Source organism: Leuciscus leuciscus (genome assembly GCF_965113295.1).
Source record: "Leuciscus leuciscus genome assembly, chromosome: 19".
NCBI lineage: Eukaryota > Metazoa > Chordata > Actinopteri > Cypriniformes > Leuciscidae > Leuciscus > Leuciscus leuciscus.
This window is the reverse complement of record NC_138743.1, coordinates 37,652,221-37,660,803: the sequence shown is the minus strand read 5'-3', so window position 1 is coordinate 37,660,803 and position 8,583 is coordinate 37,652,221. Positions and strand designations below refer to the sequence as shown.

The 8,583-nt window shown below is 41.4% G+C and overlaps 1 protein-coding gene across 19 annotated transcripts in view; it reads left to right on the top strand.

Annotated features, from left to right (window-relative positions):
* epb41l2 (erythrocyte membrane protein band 4.1 like 2) overlaps nucleotides 1-8,583 on the top strand; it is a 103,651-nt gene that overhangs the window by 375 nt on the left and 94,693 nt on the right. The window lies entirely within an intron of this gene.

Here is an 8,583-nt window from a genome sequence, read left to right as displayed (position 1 = left end):
ATGACTCTTGTGATGATGATTTACAGCCGTTCGCGTGTTACTCGCACTGCTGTGGTGTGTGTAGATGTCGTTGGTCTACCTTTACCTGTGACCGTTACTGTGTGAGGATGGAAGGTAAATGTGTGTGTTTCATCATATCTAACATGTGGACACAGTCTCCACGGCCGTGTTAAATCCCCTATGGCGTCTTTATGTAAGGCTGTAATCTCCATAGTCTGGTGATGTTTACAGCGATCACAGTGCTCGTCTGAACGCGTATGTTCCGCTCCTCCGGGTGATGGACGGCTGAACAACAGGCCGTCTCGAACAGCTGGAGGCCGGAATAATCATGTTAACGTGTTTTGTTCGTTGAAACTCAGTGGCACGTGCCCTTAATGCAGCGAGTTGCCCTCGTGGCTGGCGCGCGATCACAGCTCTCTCTGTGTGTGTGTGTGTGTGTGTGTGTGTGTGTGTGTGTGTGTGTGAGAGATCTGGTAGTGTTTTTAACATGCAATCAACGCTTGGATGACGCGGCGCCATCTTCTGCAGCGTTTCTGTGACGCGAACCTTCTATCCAGATGTGCTCTACGTTACATTACACACACACACACACACACACACACACTCAAACACACACTGCGCGCGACGCGACAACGCAGGCTCGTTCGATCCTCAAAGTCAAGCTTCGTTTTTTATGTTTATTTATTCACTAAAATATTAATAACAACATTGCAGAATGGTATTTGATATATATTTAAAATTCACAAAATGCTGTAAAAATGCACCGAAAATCTGAGGTGATTATTTTATGTAGTACTTAAGATGTCTCACACTGTTATAATGCGGTGTATTATGGTTTTGAATTGGTAAAAGGACAGCAGAGTTGAGAATTTACACACACCGACAACTTAACAATTTTTGGAGGGAAATAATTTTTTATAGTATAAAACTATAAAGTAGAAGTAAACTATTTCGTAGTATAAAGTATTAATGCAAAATATTTTTTTTTAGTTGGTCGATGCTTTTCCCAAAGTGCGTAAAGCTGCATGAAACGGAAGTTGCAATCATCTTGTCTCTGAAACGCTTCAGGAACAAGAACAAATGTGGGCGTGGCTTGACTTTGTCCGGAATTGATTGGATGGTTGTGGTTTGTGGTGGATTTCGTATGATTGACAGGTTGCCCCGCCCTCATCATCAGAGAAGAGGAGAGATGCTGCAAGAGGAACTTATTCTGATTCAAGATAACGAGACATATGAATTAAAAACAATCACACAGCAATATTCCATAAAATATAAGAATTTTGATTTCATGGTGACTTTAAGGCCCTAAACAATCTCAAACCTAGTGTGTGAATCCAGACACGCCTGTGTTTTCCAGGATCCACACACACACTCTTCTCAGGCAGAAGCTCTTGCACTAAAATAGCCCATCCGTTGTTTGAAGTTGAGAAACACTTTCTTGGAGTTTATTTTAATTTTACATATTTTGCAAATCCCCTTAATTTCCCTCTCAATCCCTTCCCTCTCTCTTTATCTACACAAACTCGATTTTCTGCTCCATTACATGCACAAAAATCATAATGCAGTGCAAGTATGCGTATCTGCACGGGACACTGAGTTCTTGGGGGAAATCTGCGGTGTCAAACAGAGACGGTGTGTGTATGTGTGTGTGTGTGTGTGTGTAATACAGAGTGATATCAAGTCAACTTCTCAGTCTGTACACACAGTTCTGTGAGAAACAGTGCTTTCTTCTACACATGATAGCACAGTTTTCCTCGTACCTCTGTCTCTAATGCGTACGGGTCTGTATCCTGTAATGAAGTGTGTGTGTGTGTGTGTGTCAACATCTGCAGGTTTCTGGAGCAAATATTTGCGTGTGAGAGTGTGGATGTGCAGGTCATGTGATGCCGTGGACATGCTAATGTTTGACAAGAGCAGCCGGTGCACGGTTTCATTCCTGTTAAAGGCTCTAAGGTGTTGTTTTGCCGAACGCAAGCGTCCCGTCGTGAGAAGGTGTCCCCCGCCCCGCGGGTGCTAGCGCTGGGATTAGCCTGAGGCGAGTGGCGGATCTCGGGGCTCTAGCGGACCTCGATTGGGTGAGGTTTGAAGGGGTTACTTCCAATTGGATGGTTTTCCGCTGGTCACTGAGTCTACCAGTGTAGCTTTATCCCAGACCATCTGTCAGATCCGTGTACACACACACACACACACACACACACACACACACAGAGGAAAAGCATCATGTGTTGTGTTTGTAGTCTTTCCTGTCCGTCGAGTGTGTGGTGAGATTACTGCACGAGTGCAGCATGAGCATATTTGTGTGTAAAGCCCCTCCGTCCGTCTGTTTGTCTGTGTGTGTGTGTGTGTCTGTGTGTGTGTGTGTGTGTGTGGACGTCTGGAGTAAAGGGAACTGGCTTGTTTGACCCATCCGGGGTTACTTGGCTGTGGGAAGTTGCTGCATGCAAGTTGATTTGACTTTTTAAAGGATTAGTTCACTTTTCAAAAATAAATTTGCTGATAATTTACTCACCCCGATGTCATCCAAGATATCCATGTCTTTCCTTCTTTAGTCGAAAAGAAATTAAGGTTTTTGAGGAAAACATTCCAGGATTATTAAATGTGTCTTTCTGTGTCAAATCTGGCCTGATTTATCAAGGAAACGCAAGAATAACTTTGATATTGTTATTATATTTCACCTGGACTGAATCCACTGAGGTTTACTCGATCATCCAGACATCATTTATTAGAAAAATATGATCATCAGGCTTTATTTGTTCATCTGTCAATCATCATTGTATTGCACTGCATTATATGATTTAAAACTACAGAGCTTCGATCATAAAACTGAGCATTTAAATATCTGACTTTCCAAATGATCACTGATACATTTTAATAAGTTAAGCCTATGTCCACTTATAATGAGGTTTATTGGCACAAAAACAGTTTCCATCCTCTCTGCCCATTACAATTAAACGCGCTGTTTGCTACTGTACCTTTAAGACTTGTATGCAAATGTCCTTGTTATGATTGGCTAGCACCTTTGCCTATTAAAAAACGACTTTCCCACCGATCTGCTAAATACTCAACGAGTACTGATATATGAGTAGATATGATTACACTGCATGTGTGAATGTAGTAACAATCCAGTAATGATTCTCAACCGACAGCAAATGTTGATTATAGACGAGTAGTTTGATGCATTATCTGCACGTCATGTACTTAATTAGTTTAATCCACATTTAACTGTTTAATCGATCCTGGTTAGAAAAGTTCCTGAGTGAAGAATGTGCCTCGCTCTGTGTTTGCCGGACTGTGAGGAAGAAAGTCTGTCATGTTCACACTCGCTTCTGTCTGTAGTTTGGGATTTGAGAGAGGAAGAGCAGGATAAAGCTCTTCCTGATGAGAAAGCACACATGAAGAACACGGGTTGAGACGTGTTGTCCTCTCACTCGTCTCATGTTAGTGCAGTGGGCGGGATGGCTTCACTGTCCCACAGGTGCACGTCACCATAGCAACCGTCACCACGCTCACCTGTACTCCAGCTTACAGGAAACAGAATCACTGTCAGCACGCCACATCTGGCTTTACATGAGGCCTAAAACCATCCAACTTTTCTCCTGCTTGGATGTCAAAATGAGAGGAAAGTCGACCCTGAAGCGAATGCCCGAAGCTCTTAGTGGAGCAACAACTGTATTACTGTTGTATATAATAGTGGCTCAAACTGCATGATGGCTGAATGCTGTTAAGGAGAACAATGGAGAAGCAGAAATCCAGCTCTCCGTATAAAAACCTGCAAACGTTCATGTGGATCTGAACAGACGCTTTAACAGCTGTGACACCGAATGTCCGTGTGTGTGTCCGTGTGTGTGTGTGTGTGCCAACAGACACGCTCAACACCACAACACTGACTCAACTAGTGATCGACAACATGATCCGTCTTATTTCATGAGAACAGTCATTCTAAATGTCAGTTACTTCAGGAAAAGCTAATGCTAGGTTAGTAAGTGCAAGTAAAAAGTCCTCAGATCAGTTACAGAAGACGGGCAGCAATAAAATAAGAACAAAAAAACGAATTGCAAACAAAACAGACAAAAAATACAAATGAAATAAACTGTTTTTACGGGAAGATGTACCAGTGTATGTTCAGAGAAGCAATAGCCTACAACAGAAATGTAATGAGTAATCAGATGTAGAATAATCCTGCTGTATACATTAACTATACAGGGTTTTTCCCGGCTCAAAGCGAGGCGGAGGAGGTCAAATCCTGATCATGTATTCTCTGATTTAGAGATATCTGATCGTCACATTACACTTATTCAAATTCCCAGTGTTAAGCATGATGATATGGTAACACATCACACTGAAGTAGGATGATTTAAAATGAACATTTATTTAAATTAAAAGTTCTTCTTTTGGCAAAATTACATTTCCTTAATAACCTAAACAGAGGCTTTACTCCCTTCAAACTTCAACCTTCAAACCTTACATCACTGTTGGAAAACACTCTTATCAGAATACTTTTTTTTTTACAGTTATAAAGGGCATTTGTTCCCTAATTAAATGTCTCCATCTTTCATTTCAAATTCTTCAATTTGATCAATACATTCAATTAGAATAAGACACTAGGCTGTAAACAATCAAAACGTTGGGAAACACGGCAAGACTAATATATCATCAACTATAGACTATCGATCGCCACTTACATTAAATGAAATAAAATCAGAATCATCCGCGTTTTCTGTGATTCCCTTGTTGTTTTGTATTTAATTTTTTTATAAATAACGTCTTGGGCAAGTACAATTCTCTCTCACTTGTCCCTTAAAGAAAACAAAACCCCACACGTGTCCCGGACAAGCGGTAATGTGGAGCCCTGTTGTGTTTCCTTGATGGTTTTCCCTGAGGAGAATTACGCTGTTGAAAGAGTGACGCATGTTCATGATGTTTTACCGTGATGAGAGTTCCGTGTCTTTATTAAACTCAACACATTATAATGATTGATCTGTCATCCAGCCTCGGTTTAATTGGAATGTTGTGTTTGTATTACTTGGCCCGTCCGACCCGCTGATTATGGATCCGCCTAGCACTATCGGTGAACTATACGGTTTGAGAATGAACACGGGCCGGGAACCCGCCGTAACAGAACCGTCACGGTGGAAAACGTGTATCTGAGCATGTGACTGACTGTCTGAGTTTGGTCAAGAGGCGGAGGCGGCACCAAATTTGACTTTTGTCTTAGCAATTAACAATAATGACTGCAGCAGATTTATTAGGCTTCTGTCACTTTAAGAGCTAATGCACTGAACCCAATATACTGTTACACATGCTTTTTCTTTCTCAAATGTTTACATTCACTTAAGACTTAACCGACTGTGTTTATGAGGATATTTACCAAAACGGCATTTCAGCATATGTGTGCGTGTGTGCGTGTGTGCGTGCGTGTGTGTGTGTGTGTGTGTGTGTGTGTGTGTGTGTGTGTGTGTGTGTGTGTGTGTGTGTGTGTAGGCTATTAGACCGCTTCAACGCGTGCCTGAAGCCACGGTAAGCTTTGCTCATGCGTGTTCCGCTCGAGTCCTGGAAAGTAAAGCCGAAACGGTTCGATCGGTCCCAGTATAGCTCATACACCCCTGCCTCTCCATGTCATCTAATGAGACAAACAAATTACACTTCAAATAATTATTTTCCAATGATGCTTTCTGCCATTTTAGGTAGTTTTAATCACACTGATGTAAATTCAAGTGTTCGTTTATAAAAATATATAATGTCAGGGCCATAAATGGACTTTGTCGGCTTCACTTTTCTACAATGGAAGAGATTGAAGGTGCGTCGTCCATCTTTTTTTACAGTTTATGGGTCCACCCCGTCTCGGATTGGACCAAACTATTACAGAAAGCAAACTGTACATGGAAAAGTATTCTCATGTGTTGTGATGGCCAGTGTTGTATGTTAGGGAACAGTCCAATCCTGTCTTTCTCCCATCACTCCCTCTCTTCTGTCTCACTGAACCACAGCACAATGGCTCCATTCACAGAGTGAGCGTCCTGACTCGTTCTCATCCATGCTCCTCTCTAATGACCGCGGGACACACACACACACACACACACACACACACACACACACACTCACACACTCACACACACACGACAGGTGCTGCTGGTAACCTGAAGGAGCTTCATCATCACACACCGGGACTGAGCCGACGGTCTGAGTGGGACGAGGAAGACGAGATGGTCAGCGGGAATCTCCTCTGGTGAAGATGATGATGATGATGATGATGATGATGATGATGATGATGGCACACAGTCAACAGCATCAGTGGGAACTGGACCAATTAGCATTCACTGCTATGAAGAGGCCAGAGAAAAGCCCCCTGATCAGAGCACAGAAAGCCCTATGTAGACACACCATCATCTCCATGACCCCGAGAGGAAAGACCCTGCAGATATCCACACACTCTCAGCCAGGTGTAACTTACATCATGCTGTCATTGTCCTAAAGCTTAACCATGCTGACAGTGACTAGCGTAGTTTGTTTATAGCCTACGTTTAGCCTTTTACCTCTGCTGATTGAATTTGAGCTTCAAAATCCCAAATCATGATGAACACAACTTGTAATAAGCAGAGAATCTCAGATTATGTTCTGGAATAATCCAAAAACCAGTGGAAAACTCTGTTGGACTGTAGTGTAGGGAAAGCAGGGTGATGGGAACTCGTGGGCTGTCCGGAAGTTATTCAAACCCTGTAACGCACAGGTGTCCATACAGTGGCAGTGCTCACGGAAAATGAGTCAGCCAATCAGATCATGTCTGATAATATGGACCAATCAGATCTCCCTGTGGGCGGGGTTAGTGCAACAGAAGCAAGCTGAGTTCAGAATACACATTTACACAGAGAGGGTTCGTTCAGCTAGGGCTGGGCGATCAAGTGATAACGATAATTATTACGATAGAATCTTCCTTAAGGCGAGACACGGCAGGCAAAAACAGCGGGTTTTTTTCTCACTGGTCAATTTTGGGATATTGGTCTTCAATATTTGTCTTTCAGACTTGTGGTGAATAAACGTCCAAAATGTACATTTAGGTCTTTATTTTCCTACACTTTGTCTGTTTGCGTCTGTAGATTTCTCATGAATTCAACAAAAGTTGGCGTTGTAAATCCTCCCGCTGCTCCGCGATCTCTGTCTGCTCCCTGTCATCACACACACCGCTGGAAAGCTCTCTCTCCTGTACAATGCTGTCGGATCCAAATATGGTCATTTCCTTTTTATCAGCAACCAATCGTGAAAGTAAAAGGGCTGAATGCGCAATCTCATTGGCTGATGATAAATCTTTAAAGCCCGTTTTCTCAAAATGACTTTTCTCTCATTCTCCAAGTCTGAAATCTCCACTTCAGTAGCACCTCTATATACACCAAACTCTCCAGTCTTGTACCTAGTTATATTATGAAGACATTTACAGAGGAATTTGTAAATATATAAATCAGGCTAGGAATAATATAACATTTTATTCCAAAAAACATGGCAAAAATCTATTTAAGGCTATTGACAGTATATTCTGATTTACAGGATAACACAAGTAGATATCCATAAATCCCTCTGTAATAATTCCCCCCCCCCATCTGATATGTGAACACAATGAAAAAAGCCTGGCTTTATCCAATTCTCAGATTAAAAAAAAATATATATATATGCAAACTAGTGCATATTTAATTAGATGCCTAATTTGCATATTTAAACATTAAATTACAGAAAACTTTAATGACTCGCACTGGTGCCAGTACCAGTTTACCAGTCCGGTGCAGTTCTCCCATACAAACCACCAATCAAATGCCTCGTGATTTAAACTAGTTTAAAGCCAGAGGAAACAGTTTCAATCGACACGTCGTCAACATTTACCATGATCTACTGCAGTAACACTAACTGAAACCATGGGATTGTGGTTGAAATGTGGGATATTCATATTGAATTTTATTAGATTATTAATGTAGACATTAAGGCCTGGTTTCACAGACTGGGCTTAGATTAAGCCAGGATTAGGCTTTAGTTCAGTTAAGTAGCTTTTATAAACGTGCCCTAGAAAAAAACATTACTGATGTGCGTCTTCAGACAAAACAATGACACTGACATATTTTAAGAGATGATTCAGTTAAACCGGCTCAAACATGAGCTTTATTCTGGGACTGGGACTAGGCCTTGTCTGTGAAGCCGGTCGTAGATGTTTTAAAGGAGTAAGGGAATATAATAACAGTATTGTTGTTAAGCTATAGCAGGTTTTGTGTGCTTGTATTACACTGAATGTCTTCAGGCTGCTGTTTTTCATAACAAATACCATAGAAACCATACAGTTACATTTCACCATGGCAGTGATGTGCAGAGCTTGGCTTTACCTGTGGTTAACATGAGCCAAATACTGTGGAAGACCACATTTTACCCTGTAACATTTTATAGGTTCCTATAAAATTGAGGTTGGTACAATTTTTACAGGTGTTTTTGTTGATGAACATAAATCTGCATCCTAAATGTCAAATGTGCATTTCTACGAGACGACATGTAATATTAATTATGAAATGTTCATCTGTTTGGCAAGTGTTTGTCATGTTCTGATGATAA